Consider the following 15393-nt stretch of genomic DNA (forward strand, 5'->3'; position numbering starts at 1 on the left):
TTCCCTTGTTACCAGTAAGATTAAGTTTATTTCCTTTTTATTTATTGTTTATTTATTTTCTTTTCTGTGAAATGCCTCTTCATGTCTTAAGAATGAAAGAGGAAAGATCACAACCAATACCACAGAAATACAAACAATTTTAAGAGAACACTATGAAAAATTATATGCCAACAAATTAGGAAGAAATGGACAAATTCCTAGAAACTCACAAACTACCAAAACTGAAACATGAAGAAATAGAAAATTTGAACCCATAACCAACACAGAAATTAAATCAGTAATCAAAAATCTCCCAACAAATAAGAGTCCTGGGCCAAATGGCTTCCCAGGGGAATTCTACCAGACATTTAAAGAGTTAACACCTATTCTCTTCAAACTGTTCTATAAAACAGAAATGGAAGGAAAACTTCCAAGCTCCTTCTAGGAAGCCAACATTACCTTGATTCCAAAACCAGACAAAGACCCTACTAAAAAGGAGAATTACAGGCCAATATCCCTGATGAACATGGATGCAAAAATTCTCAAGAAGATACTACCAAACTGAATTCAACAGCCCATTAAAAGAATTATTCACATGGGGCGCCCGGGTGGCTCAGTCGGTTAAGCGGCCGACTTCGGCTCAGGTCATGATCTCACAATCTGTGAGTTTGAGCCCCGCATCAGGCTCTGTGCTGACAGCTCAGAGCCTGGAGCCTGTTTCAGATTCTGTGTCTCCCTCTCTCTGACCCTCCCCCATTCATGCTCTGTCTCTCTCTGTCTCAAAAATAAATAAACATTAAAAAAAATTTAAAAAAAAATAAATTAAAAAAAGAATTATTCACCATGATCAAGTGACTTATTCCTGGGCTTAAGACAATTTTATTTTTAATCATTTCTAATTAAATACTGATAGATACAAAATAAGATTTAAACAATATACCTGAGATATAAAGAATTACAATTCAATGGACACTGATACACTTTAAAGAAAAATAAGTTACCTTTTGTGTGTATCCTTGCTCATCTTATTCCCCTTCCTCACCAATGGATGTACCCACAAAACTAAATCATGCACTTATTGGTTTGTTTTTGGTTTATCACTCTTTTGTATAGTTTTACATTGTTTTACTGCATATATGTCAGTTGTAAACTTTTCACCTCACCCTCATGCTCAATATTTTCCCAATTAGCATTAGCTGGACTAGTCAGCATGATCCAGGAGAGTGATTCAACTGTATAAAATAAAATGAGGCTAGATTTGCCTTTGTGAGCAGCCACTTAACTGCAAATCATAGCTTGAAATTCAAAACACTAGTCCCTTTGACTTTCAATTTTGGGGTTATGTTTGGACTGACTAGGTGTTTTATTCTCTCCCCTTTGTATTGAAGAGGATATTAAGAATCATGTCTCTCATCTGATTAGTATACTCACAGTTTATCTCAGGTTCATCGAAGCAATACTGAGATAGGTGTGTATTCCATTCATGTTATTTTATATTAAGGTTGCCAAAACAATTGTCACAGAACCAATTTACAATGCTACTTCATTAATTTCTATAATGTAAGAACACCGTTTCATAAAATGTATATGTAGCTAACACTTCCTCATCCTTTGGTTTCCTATGATTATTCTGTGATTGTACTTTCATTATTCTGTAATAATTCTGGTTACAGCAAGAGAACTCTTAAAAAAGTCTTCTAGTAGCTTTAATTCACAAAACCGTTTCAGTAAAAGCATCTAAACTTCCAGGAGTTCTATTTTTCTTAAGTTTATTTACTTATTTCTGAGAGAGAGAGAGAGAGAGAGGGGGAGAGAGAGAATGCAAGCATGAGCTGGGGAGAGGCAGAGAAAGAGGGAAAGAGAGAGAGAATCCCAAGCAGGCTCCATGCTGTCAGCACAGAGCCCAACGCAGGGCTCGAACTCACGAACCATGAGATCATGACCTGAGCTGAAATTAAGAGTTGGCTTAACCTCACCAAGCCACTCAGGTGCCCCCTAAAGCTCTAGGAGTTTTAGTGCCACTATGGCAGAGTAAGCACCTATAGCCCATCCTTCTTGCCAAATACAGCCAAAAACTCTAGAAAAATACAAAATTAGCAAAGTGAGAATGAGGAAAAATGAAAACAGGATGACTATAGAATAAAGACAAAATATGAAGTCACCTGCATCAGAAGGACTTTCTTGTCTTGTTTCACTTTGTTTTCCTCTCATGCCTTTGCACTGAGTTTTGAGTCTGAGACACAGAATTGGTTGGTGGCAATGAAGCAAAACTCAGATAGAAACTTAACTTCTAGGCCAGGGGAATTGGGAAAAGGCATTCCTGTGGGCCAGAGAGTGAGGAGAGAGTCCCAGAGGAAGAGAGCTAGTAAAGGAGAGACCTTAATCCTAGGTATCAACCCTCCCAATTCTCAGTCTAACCCCTGAGTCATATGTACATGGGACACTCATAATCCAATGAATCAACAGCTTAAAACTGAACTTGGTTTTGTGCAACAAAAAGGAAAGTAGAAATTATGACCTCTAAATACCTGGCTAAAATAAAAACAAAACATTCTTCAGAGGGTTCTACCCACCACATATTTACAATGTCCACAATTAATCCCAATTATTCAACAAATAACCAGAAAAATATGATCCAGTCTCAAGACAAAAGACAATCTACAAATGCCAACAGAGAGATGACCCAGAGATTGAAATGACCAAAGACTTTAAAGCAGCTGTTATAACTATGCTCCAAGAAGTAAGAAAATATACTTGAAATAAATGAAAAGATAGAATAGAATATAGAAACAGAGAAATAGAAAGTAAATTAAAAACAAATGGAAATTATAGTACCTGATATAAAAGAATGGATTATCTCACTAGCAGAATGTAGATGAGAAAGAAAAGGGTCATTGAACATGAAAATAAATAAAAATTATCATTTTTTTCTTTCAGAGAACTTTATATAGTTAGATATGCTAGTGATGAGATCTTTCAACTTGTAAATGTCTGAAAATGTCTTTATTTTCTCTACCTTTAACACGTTTTGCTAGCTATAGTTTCAGGTTGATGGCTTTCTTCTTAAGTAGTTTTAAAAGTCAGTGGTCCACAGACTTCTCATTTGCTTTATTTCTGATATGAAATTTGTTATCATCCTTATCATTGTTCTTTTGTAACTAAAGTAACACATGTTTTCTTCTCTAGTGTTTTTTTAAGATTTTTCTCTTCATTGGTGGTTTTGAACAATTAGATTACGAAGTACCATTTTTCCCTCAAGCGTTTGTTGAGCCTCTTGGATTTGTGGGCTTAGAATTTTCATACAATTTTGAAAACTTCTGGCCATTATTTCTTCAATTATTTTTGTCTGTCCCGACTTCTCATTCCTCTCATTCAGAGATTCAAATTAAATTTTTTTTTTTAACTTTTTATTTATTTTTGAGACAGAGAGAGACAGAGCATGAACGGGGGAGGGGCAGAGAGAGAGGGAGACACAGAATCGGAAACAGGCTCCAGGCTCTGAGCCATCAGCCCAGAGCCTGACGCGGGGCTCGAACTCACGGACCGTGAGATCGTGACCTGAGCTGAAGTCAGACGCTTAACCGACTGAGCCACCCAGGCGCCCCCAGAGATTCAAATTAAATGCACATTAGCATGATTGAAGTTATCCAACTGCTGCTCTGTTCTATGATTATTAATATTCTGTGTTTCTGTATATATCTCAATTTGATAGCTTCTATTGCTATTGCTATGTCTTTAAGTTCAGTGATAGTTTTTTTTCAATGTCCAATCAGCTGTTAATTCTCTCCAATGTACTTTTCATCTGTAGAAGTTTGATTTGAGTCATTAAAGAAGAAACTTCCACATTTCTACTTAACTTCTTGAACATGTGGAATAGAGTAATAAAAACCTTTTGAATGTCTTTGTCTTCTAACTCCAACATCTGTGTTCATTCTGAGTGGGTTTCATTTGATTAAGTTTTTCCACATTGGACTAAGTTTTTCCACATTGGCAATTGTTTCCACAATTTTCACATGACATTGTGAATGTCACTTGACTGAGTGGTGATAGTTTTGTATTTCTATAAATATTCTTGATCTTTGTTCTGGGATGCTGTTAAGTTACTTTCAAATTGATTATCCTTTCAGGCCTTTCTTTGATAATATGTGAGGCCTGTCCAAAACAAGGCTCAGTACAAGGTTAATTATTCCCCAATATCGAAGTAAGACCTTCCTCAGCACTCTACCTAATTGCCAAGGAATTATGACTTTGTGGCAAGTGAGAAAAGACATTCTTCCTACTTTGTCTGAGTGCTGGGCACTATTCCATCTAATTTTTAATCTAGCCTTTTCCCCAGTCTTGGGTATTTTCCTCACACACATGTGCTAATCAATATTCTACTTCACATTTGAGGGGGACCGTTTTCAGATTTCCAAGATTCTCTATATGCGAGGCATTCTCCTCTCTGGCACTCTGTCCAATAAACTCTAGCAGCCTTGATTTCCTTGGACTCAGCTCTACCTGCTCAACTCAGGGTGTCTGTTGGGTCCCATCTCAGTCTCTTCTCACTGTGCTGTGGTCTGAAAACACTCTCAAGGCAATACATGGGGCAAATGTAGGGCTGATCTCATTTGTTTCCTAACACTTTGTTGCCTGATGTCCAATATATTAAAACATTTTTTAATATACATTGTTTGTTTGTGTGTGTGTGTGTGTGTGTGTGTGTGTGTTTTAAATTTGTGGGTAAATTCAGTCCTTGTTATTCTATCTTTACCAGAAGGAAAAATCTTTCTATTCTGTATTTAGATTTTAAATTTGTTTATTTTGAGACACAGAGCACGAGCCGGGGGGTGCAGAGAGAGAGGGAAAGAGAGAATCCAAAGCAGGATCTGAGCTGTCAGCACACAGCCTGATGCGGGGCTCAAACTCATGAAATGTAGATCATGACCTGCACTGAAATCAAGAGTCAGATGCTTAACTGACTGAGCCAGCCAGGTGCCCCTATATTTTGATTTTAAACATACATATTTAGAAATCTGTTTCAGACAATTATATTTTCTCCATATCTTACAGTATCATATTATTTTTTTTTTACTCAATATTTGTAACTTTCCCTGTTGGTGGTACATTTCTCATATAACCAGTGCTTCTTACTACTGCTTCTTTTTGTTTTAAATAGGGATTCCATATACCTCGAGGTGTGGAAGTGTGGTATTTTAGTAACATACCAATACCTATGTTTCATATGTGCTTCTGGTGAGTTCCTGTTAATTTCACTCATGTAGTAGTTATTCCCATTTTTAAGTTTGAAATTCATGTAACTATATGTGAATAGCATGCATTTGTATTTCACCCTCACCTACACTGGAGGCTTGTGCTTCAGATTTAACTGATGATTCTTTTCCCATCCAAGTCTCTATCTTCCGTTTTCTCCTCCCTCTCCATTCTCTTTCTCTAATTCCAAACTACTTGTTTATATACAATAATATAGTAATTCCTGCTTTAATGCAAGTGTTCTCTCTCATGGTGAGAATTAAATGGGTTGCTGAGTTGTAACAGCTCTTTATACATTCTGAATACAAGTCCCTTATTAGATATAGGATTTGCAAATAATCTTTCCCCTTTCTGTGGACTGTCTTTCCACTTTCTTTTTTTTTTTTTTTAATTTTTTTTTCAACATTTATTTATTTTTGGGACAGAGAGAGACAGAGCATGAACGGCGGAGGGGCAGAGAGAGAGGGAGACACAGAATCGGAAACAGGCTCCAGGCTCTGAGCCATCAGCCCAGAGCCCGACGCGGGGCTCGAACTCACGGACTGTGAGATCGTGACCTGGCTGAAGTCGGACGCTTAACCGACTGCGCCACCCAGGCGCCCCATGTCTTTCCACTTTCTTGATGATGTCATCTAAAAAGACAGATGTTTTCCATTTTGGTATAGCCAAATTTATCTTTTATTTTTATTTACTTAATTTTTATGTATCATCTGTAGTTTTAGAGTCATATCTAAGAAACCACTGCCTAATCCAAAATCACAAAGATATACTCATATGTTTTCTTCTAAGAATTTTAGCTTTTATATTTGGGTCTACAGGACATTTTAAGTTACTTTTTGTATATAGTGTGAGTTAGGGGTCTCATTTCCTTCTTTCAAAAATGTATATCCTATTGTTCTAGCACCATTTGTTGACACGGTTATTTTATCCAAAGTTGAATTGTTGGCACCCTTGCCAAAAAACAATTAGCCATAAAATATGACTTTATTTATGGACTTTCAATTATACTCCATTGATCCATAAGTCTGCCCTTATGTCACTACCACATAGTCTTGATTACTGTAGCTTTGTAGTTAAGTTTTCAAATCAGGAAGTGTGAGTTTTTAATGTTCTTTTTCTCTTTCAATAGTGTTTTACAGGGTCCCTTCCATTTCCTTATGAGGTGTGAAGTCAGTGTTTCCTATACCTTTCCTGAGCAGATGATCATGCAAGTGGCCTTCAAGGTTCCCAAGAATATGGCAATTTTTTAAATATCTGATTTATTTATCTTTATATCTATCTTGAGAGAAAGAGAATGAACACATAAGCAAGCAGGGGAGGGGCAGAGGGAGAACGAGAGAACAAATCTTAACCAGACTCCATGCCCAGGGCAGGCCTGGCAGGGGGTTCCATCTCACAACCGTGAAATCATGACCCAAGTCAAATCCGAGAGTCAGATGCTTAACCAACTGAGCCACTCCGATGCCCCTAGGGCAAAGATTTTCAAAGCACCTTATGGACATCTCATTCCTCAGCTTTTTTTCTATTTTCAGTCAACCTCTTGTCAGCACCAATGGACAGTACCACCACAGGCAACTTCAATGTTGAAAAACTGCCAATAGCTGTTTCTGAAAAATCCCCTGGGAATAGGGTTGTTCACACAAAGTTAGTTCTGACTAAGGTCAAATAAGGAAAAATACCTGGAAATGAAGCTTTGCAGTGAGCTTCCAGACAGGTCAAAAAGTGACACTTCTCTGGGGATCTTCAAACCTGTTCTGTTCCCTCCAGCAGCTGCTAGGCTGCTGGTAATGCTGTTAATTTTCCAGGCTTCCATAGATTTGGGGAAAGGGGAGAGAATTAGGGCAAGTTAAAAGCACTGCAAGCTCAGTGTTATTACTGAGATACAGCTTTTTTTATGACACTTTTTGAAATGTATCAAGGATTTGGTTAATTTCCAGAGTTCTGAAACAGTGATTTTGACAGATTTTGCTAGTATAATGATTGCTTTTATAAAGAAGCAGATTTTCTGAGGTCTTTAATCTGCCATTCAGGAGTGCTTCTAACCCTGACATAATGTAAAATCCCCATTTCCAGCTAGTTGTGGTTCTATCTAATCTAGACTCCCCACAGGCTTTTTTTCTTTTAGATTCCACCTGCTAATCTTATGCTCCTTCATTCTAGGATTTTCTTCAAGGTAGAGATTTGGTTGGTTGGTTGTTTTCAAGGTAGAGGGTTTTGTTTGTTTGTTTGTTGCCTGTTTGTTTTAATTTATCTTTAATGTGCAAGTCTATGTATTTCAGTTGGGAAAGGTACTTTTCTATGTGAATTCCATACACAATATTGGACAGAAGTGTAAAAACACTTTTTAAAATTATGGCAAGTATTTGGTAACATGAGATGATCTGAAGACCAAAAAATGTAGTTTTTACAAACACTTAAGTGGTGGTAAGAGATAAAATCCATAACAAAGATGGTGACATAAGTCTCAGTCAGGAAAAAAGCCAACCCCTTTCCTAAAATGGAAAGAATTAATAGGAATAGGAATGGCAGAATTCCAGGAAGTGTAGGATTGAGGAGGCAAGTGGATAAAGAAGTTTTTATTGCAGATATATTTTCTCTGTGAATGGAATGTATAAAGGTTGGCAATGGTAGGATAAGTTCTTAAAAAATATGGAGACATGTTGACAGAACAAACGTGGAGGACGAGGGAGAAATCTAAGGATTCAGAGAATAATGTTTCTCAGTTTTGAGAACATAGTAAGAGTGAAGATCATAAATCTGTAATGCCAATAATCTGCACCACGATGTGATTCACTATAACACTGGCACTCTACCAGTTAGGGATTAAGTCATGTGAAATCACTTCCATTTCTACAAATACATCAGCTCTTTCATACCTTCATGCCTTGTTCAATGCCCTTCTCCAGTTCTCCATGATATATAGCATCTAGTCTTCATCTGTTGTGTACTTCTCTCCAGGAGATAGATATCTATGCCTTACCTAATTAATAAGTTGGACAAAAAGCCTTTATGCTAACTACATCTCAGATCACCCTTCTGGTGTAGAACCCTACTCTGGTGAGGCACATTCATAAGAACAGGTCTTTCCTGACTTGTATGGAAAGAAGCAGTTCTTAGCTTCTTTCTACAGTACTTCTTAGAATAAATCTAGAGTACTTCTTTGAATAAATCAATTCATTTTGTAAGTCGGTAGTTAAGAAGCACATTTTTATATCTGACCCAAGCTCCATTCTCTAATAAATATTTACCAGACATGAAAAGACAGGTTGATTCCCATCTTAGTCAGTTGAAGGTGCTATAACAAATTGCAATTGAGTGGGTGGCTTATTGATAACAGAACTTTATTTCTCACAGTTCTGGAGGCTACAAAGTCCAAGATTAAGGTGCCAGCACATCCAATGTCTGTTGAGAGCCCATTCCCTGGCTCATAGACCCTGTCTTCTAAGAGCATTACCCTAACATGAAGTGGAGAACAAAGGAATTCTGTGAGGTCTCTTTTATTAAGGATACAAATCCTATTCATGAGGGCTCCACTCTCATGACCTAATGGCCTTCCAAATGTTCCATGTCCAGATATCATTACATTAGGCATAGGCCATCAACATGTGAATCTGAGGGGGATACCAACATTCAGCCCATAAATATCCTCTTTCGTTTATTTCAGCTGACACATTATTATCATCCTCAAATATGAACAGGGCTTCTTTAACAGAAATGTTAACACATTATCAGTCTTTTCTATGAACATATCTGTTGCTCTGTCCTAGACTTTAAGCACTTGGGATGCAGCAAACATGATTGTCACTACTGAATACTTAGCACCTAACCAAGGGACCAAATGTAGAAGACAAACTATAATTATTGATCGAAGTGGAAGGCAATTTCCTTATAACAAAAGGAGGAAGATTGTAGAGATTTCAGAAGCAGGCCTTCCACTTCCTATTTTTTAAATGAGTTCTCTGAAAGAAACTGCTGAATAAAGCAGTATATTGTGAAAACAAGCTTAGAGGTAAAAAATAGGTACAGCACAACAATAGATACAGTTTTCTTCCATGACTAAATAAAATGTAAGCCTTTGAAGAGCCTTTAAAAAGCATGCATTCCAGTTTTAAAACATGAATAATATCTTTACATAGTTCTATGCCATGATCTCTCAGATATATTGAAAGCAAATAAATAAGGGAGAGAAAATCTGTGTAATATGCTACTACTTACATAAAAATTGTAAATATGGGGCACCTGGGTGGCTCAATCGGTTAAGTGTCTGACTCCTGATCTCAGCTCAGGTCATGATCTCATGGTTTGTGAGTTCAAGCTCAGGCTCAGACTCTACACTGACATTGCGGAGCCTACTTGGGATTCTGTCTCTCCCTTTCTCTGCCCCACCCTCTCTCTCTTTCTCTCTCTCAAAATAAATAAACTTTAAAACAAATTGGTAAATATACATATATGTCGACATACACTTTTATTAACAGGATATGCAATAAAAACTTGCCAAGTCAACATGTAATCATTATCCAGTTAACTTAATAAAGGATAAGTTTTCCTTACTTACAACCTTTGGTGGTTTTATGTTTTCCCCTCAAATGTACATGCCCCTAAAAAAGACATTTGGAAAGAAGTCATCTTTTCTGATCACATTATTGTCAACAAGGAATGTGTGATCTTCTCCTTGAAGAGTGCAGGTGTTTGCATGTGAGATTTGACACTTAGGTTGCTAGGGTAACAGTCTGTTCCTTAATAATGAAAAAGAAATCAGCACTAGAGTAAAAAGATGTGCGAACAGACCAGCTAAAAAGTCCATTTGGAAAAAAAAAATAGGGTTTATTCTAATATTGAATTAAACATGGGCAAATCAGGAAATGGGAACTCACACTCATATTTTTCATCTTCTTCCAGCATCTGAGAGAGCTCTCCCAATCTACTTGTCCTATGTTTTTGGTAGTCTCCTGCTTTCTCCATCTCCCCTCAGATGAAACTCACTCTCTTATTTGCTTAAAGTGTGATTATGTATAGCTTGCAAAGTGTAACATTTCCCCCCAAAATGGTTATCTTCCATATTAAAAAGGTAAAAGGGAATTCACCCTCACACTCCCTCTCCCTCTCTCCATCAACCCAGGACTTTTCAAGAGACACTGAAATGGTATCACTTAGATGCTCCAATACGGACAATTAGTTTATTGGTCCCATAATACTGTTGCCTCAATATTACTATTCCAAAATCATCCTTCCTGAATTTGGAACATACACTCTGAAATCAAGAATATAATTTCAAGAAACATACAAAATTAAGTTAAGAGATTAATCAACAGAGTCCTAATATCCCACATTTACTAATAATGACTCGTTTAATCAAAAGCAACCCAATACTTTTAAAATTCAGTTCAATCTCTGAATTGAGGTAGAAGGTGGAGAAGTTAGATTAAAGGTTGTTCAGTGTGGTGATCACATGTATTTTCTTGAATACTTTATTTTTAGTCTTCTCAGATTTTCATTCAGACAATGTGGACTTGGTATCTTCTGAGATATTTTTGCTCTAGAATTTTGTAAGTCACTTTTTATAGCAACTTCTTTTTTAATTAAAAAAGAAAAACACTACAGGGCACCTGGGTGGCTCAGTTAGTTAAGTGTCTGACTCTTGATTTCAGCTCATGTTATGATCTCAGTGTTCATGAGTTCGAGCCCCGAGTTGGGCTCTGCACCAATAGCACAGAGCCTGCCTGGGATTCAATCTCTCTCTCTGTCTCTCTCTCTCTGCCCCTCCCCTGCTCATGCTTGCTCTCTTTCTCTCAAAAATAAAAAAAATAAACATTTAAAAAACAAAAATAAAACCACTATGATGTGATTTGCCCTACATGATATTAAGATATATTTGAAAATCAAATAATTTAGGTATGATATTAGATCATGAAAGTTCTAATGGCCCAAAGCAGCAAAATTTCAATGCAGAAGTTGACTTTAGTTACTGTAGAATTCAGAAACACACTAATAGGACAGCAACAAAATTAAAAAGGAAATAAATCCATAAATGGTCTGAGATTAGAAGAGAAGGATACCAGAAATCCAATAATTCTTAGAAATTTTTGGAAGACTTTGGGAGCATAGAATTGTTCTGAGAGGTGAAATGGAATTAGTGAACAATAATGCCTTCTTCAAAGTTAAATATAATTTGAATTAAACTTCTCATTATCAACATTAGACAAAGAAATGGCTTCAAAGCAAGTATTAGAGCATAATGTTTTCAAATGCAATAGCTTAATAAAGCTTCTATATTAAAAGGCAATCTCCCCATCCCCAAATGTTTCTATCATGCAACATTTAGGTAACAATGGTCAAAAACTATCATACCTTTTTAAAATGACATGTAGATTCTTACACCATTCTTGTTCAGCGTCCTTCCCTCAGCTTTCTTCTTCTGTAATACGCAGTGCACAGTGCAACGAGTCATGCCTAAGATGCATGAGAGATGATGCTATTAACATGACGGATCATGCTCAAATTCTCCAAAGTCTTCCCAATATCTATGAATTAAAGCCTGGACTCCCTAACATGGACTACAAAACCGACATGAACTGGTCACCATTTGGACCTAGCCTTGTCTTTTCCCATTTAACTCCTTTTCCTCCAGTTTCATGCATTGTGCAGTTTCACATTTAGGTCATGCCCCTGGACCTTTGTACAGATGACTCTCTTTGTCTGAAACCTTTCCCATGTTTCTACCTGCTCCCCATTGCAGCTGGATCAAAACAGAATATAATACAAAATATTCATCCCATGTGAAGGCCCCACAAGAGCTAGTTCCTGCCCAGTCCTGCAGTCTCATCTCAACCTTTTCTTCTTGTTCCCTAGTTCCAGCCACATCAGCCCACTTCATACCCCTGTAGGCACCGAGTTCTTTACCACCTCCGGCTCTCCACATATGCTATTCTGCCTGCCTAGAAGTATGTTTCTTTTCTCCGTTTTTCACCTACTTAACTTCTATACATCTTTCAAGTCTCATTTCACATACCATTGCTTCAGGAAAAATCTCCTCAAATTCATTCCCATAATGGACCAGGGACTCTGTCTAATGTTAGCACAGCACCCTATACTTTTTCTTCATAGTTCTTATTACATTTTCTAATCATATGCATTCATGGGTTTCTTTTTTTTTATTTTTTTAATGATTATTTATTTTTGAGAGAGAGAGAGAGAGAATGAGCATGAGCAGGGGAGGGGCAGGGACAGTGGGAGACAGAATCCAAAGCAGGCTCCCACCTGTCAGCACAGAGCCTCATGCCCGGATTGAATTTACAAACTGAGAGGTCATGACCTGAGCCGAAGTCGGATTCTTAACCAACTGAGCTACCCAGGCGCCCTGCATTTATGTGGTTCTTAAAAATTAATATTCATCTTCCACTATGAGACTTTAAAATCCATGGAGGCATGGTAATTTTCCTTGACAAGAAATTGAATCTTTGTTCTAGACACTTTAGCAGTTAGCAGAACACCAGATATACCAGCTATTTGATAAACCACTGTTTAAATGAGTTGTACTGGGGCACCTGGGTGGCTCAATCGGTTAAGCGTCCAACTTTGGCTCAGGTCATGATCTCACAGTTTGTGTGTTTGAGCCCTGCATCAGGCTGTCTGCTGACAGCTCAGAGCCTGGAGCATGCTTCAGATGCTGTGTTTCTCTCTCTCTGCCCCTCCCCCACTCATGTTCTCTCCCTCTCTCTCTCTCTCTCTCTTTCAAAAATAAAAAAAAAATAAAAATAAAAACAAAACATTAAAAAGATAAATATATGAGTTGTACTACTAACTTGTAGTTAAGGAAATTATTACCTGATAAGAAAAACATTGCCATACATTGTACTTTCTCATCACAAAAATATACAGTAGACCAATATGCTGCTTGCTTTCACAAAGCTCATTGGCAGATTAAGTGACTAATACATGTAAACACCTAGACTGGCTCAGTACTCAGCACATGATTGGAATTCACTTCTCATCACTTCTCCTGAGTCATCTGCTTTCACACGATGTAACATAATGAAGATTTTAATAAAACAGTCACTCTTTTCATTGTAATTGTGCGTAAAGTGTTGTTGGTAAAGGATTTAGGAAAGGATAATTTAAAACATTCACTTGTCTTACCATAATTTTTCTCCAAAACAACTAGCCATATTCAGAAAGTGATGAAAATCAGAATTTTGGTCTCCAGAATCACTGAACAATTTTGGCAAACAATTTTTCTATGAATATCAATTCCTACTATATTTGAAGATGATCAGACCCACAGGTTTAACATTTACATTTAATTGTTCTCTACGGAAGGCATGTGCTAAGGAATGCACAGAGCCTCAGGGTTTCATTTATGCAAGTACATGTTTCCCTCTGTGATTTTCTTGGGAAATTGTATATTTGAATGTGTATGCTACAAACACATTCTCTATATTAAATGCAGACAACTACTTTATTTTCATAGAGATAATAGCTCTCCCTCGCATCAGTACTGTTTAAGAGTATATCTTTTCAGATTCATACCACAGAATTCTGAATATTAATGTAAGTCTTTAAAGTATTTTGACACTTATCGTTTTGGATCTTCAAAAAATTATCAAATATTGTTGGACAGGATACAAATTTCTATCTGATACATGAAGAATTTAAAGTCAGAGGGACTGATTTGCAGAAGGTTGTTTTTGCAATATAGAATATAAGGTTGAGAAGTAGATTCTTATTTTCTGTTCCATGATATGTATCCTAAATTGTGTTACAAATTATAAATATGTGCATATATATTTCAAACAACACAAATTCCCTTCTCTATAGAGTGTGGGTCTTTAAAAAAATCTTGCTTTCTTCTGAAATATAGGGGGAAAATGATGGTTTGCGGTGGGAGCATTTTCTTTTGTAGCTTTTACAAAACCAAATGTTTATTTCTCCTTCCACTGACATGTAGGCTGTGGTTCATCTGTGGTTTTGCTCAGTCTATAGATATACTTCATCTCTACCCTTCAAGTTTTCTTATTCTGGGTTCCAGGCTAAAGGTTCTTCTCCCTTGCTGGCCAGGTATATTCTCTTGCTAATGGACCAAAGAGCAAAATGATTGGCAGGAACTTGGAATGCCTATAAGAGCTTCTGTTGATCTGTAGAGTACATCATATTTGCTCATAAACCATTGGCTAAAGCAGCTACATGCATAAACTATGTCAATATATTGATTATGTAAACTCCTCCCATACAAGGTATTGGAAATTAACACAGCAATTTGTGAACAAGAATCCTCTTCCAGAGAAGAAGTTAATGATTGGCAAAAATAATGTGATCTATCAAAGACCTCTCTTGATCACAAATATTTTCTTCTTTTTTCTTATTCTATTTATTTCCCCAAAAAAAGATACCCTAAAATTTTATCCTATCATGTTCTCAGCCTTGAAGTCCAAGATCTCATGATAGTCTTTAGATCAGATCCTGGTATAAGCCCCTCTTGGTCCTGAGACCTGTGAATTAAAGAGATAAATTTTCTCTTCCCACATACACTATTGCCCACTGCGTTTTGTAAAGGGGAGAAGGGAAACATCCAGAAATCTTTCCATCTCAAAAATTCTTAAATTCCATTAGGCAAATATTATTAAATACCGTACTCTGAAGGTTGGTAATGTACCTTGACTGGCCCCAGGTCCTACTTCTTATAACTGACTCCACAGTTCATTATTTCCCATAAGTTTTTACTCTGACCTCTGAGAGTTCCTTTATTTTCCTTGTCCGAACCAAAAAAAAAGCAATGAAGAACATGACCTACATAGAAATTGAGCAATTGTCTCAGCCTACTTTATGCCTGTAGATATTTGAAAACTAATTGTTTCACACCACAGTCACAATCTCTTTTAATACAGGTTTAATTTCAGTGAACTGCTTACAGTAGTATCCACACACACATCACTTTTCAAACACTGCATCTCCCAAACCCCAAAATTTTCTCTAGGAAAACACTTTTAATCTCTTCTTGAGCCATCATGTCAAACCAAAGAAATGTACTGGGGCCCATTACTAATCTACAGAGATATCTTAACAAAGGGAATCATGGTTGTGTATCCTTGATTTGGTTTATGCCTTGAGATTGAATGTGATTATTTGAATAACTACTCTATTTGCTATTTTACTATTGGACATGAG

Source organism: Prionailurus bengalensis, chromosome C2 (genome assembly GCF_016509475.1).
Source record: "Prionailurus bengalensis isolate Pbe53 chromosome C2, Fcat_Pben_1.1_paternal_pri, whole genome shotgun sequence".
NCBI lineage: Eukaryota > Metazoa > Chordata > Mammalia > Carnivora > Felidae > Prionailurus > Prionailurus bengalensis.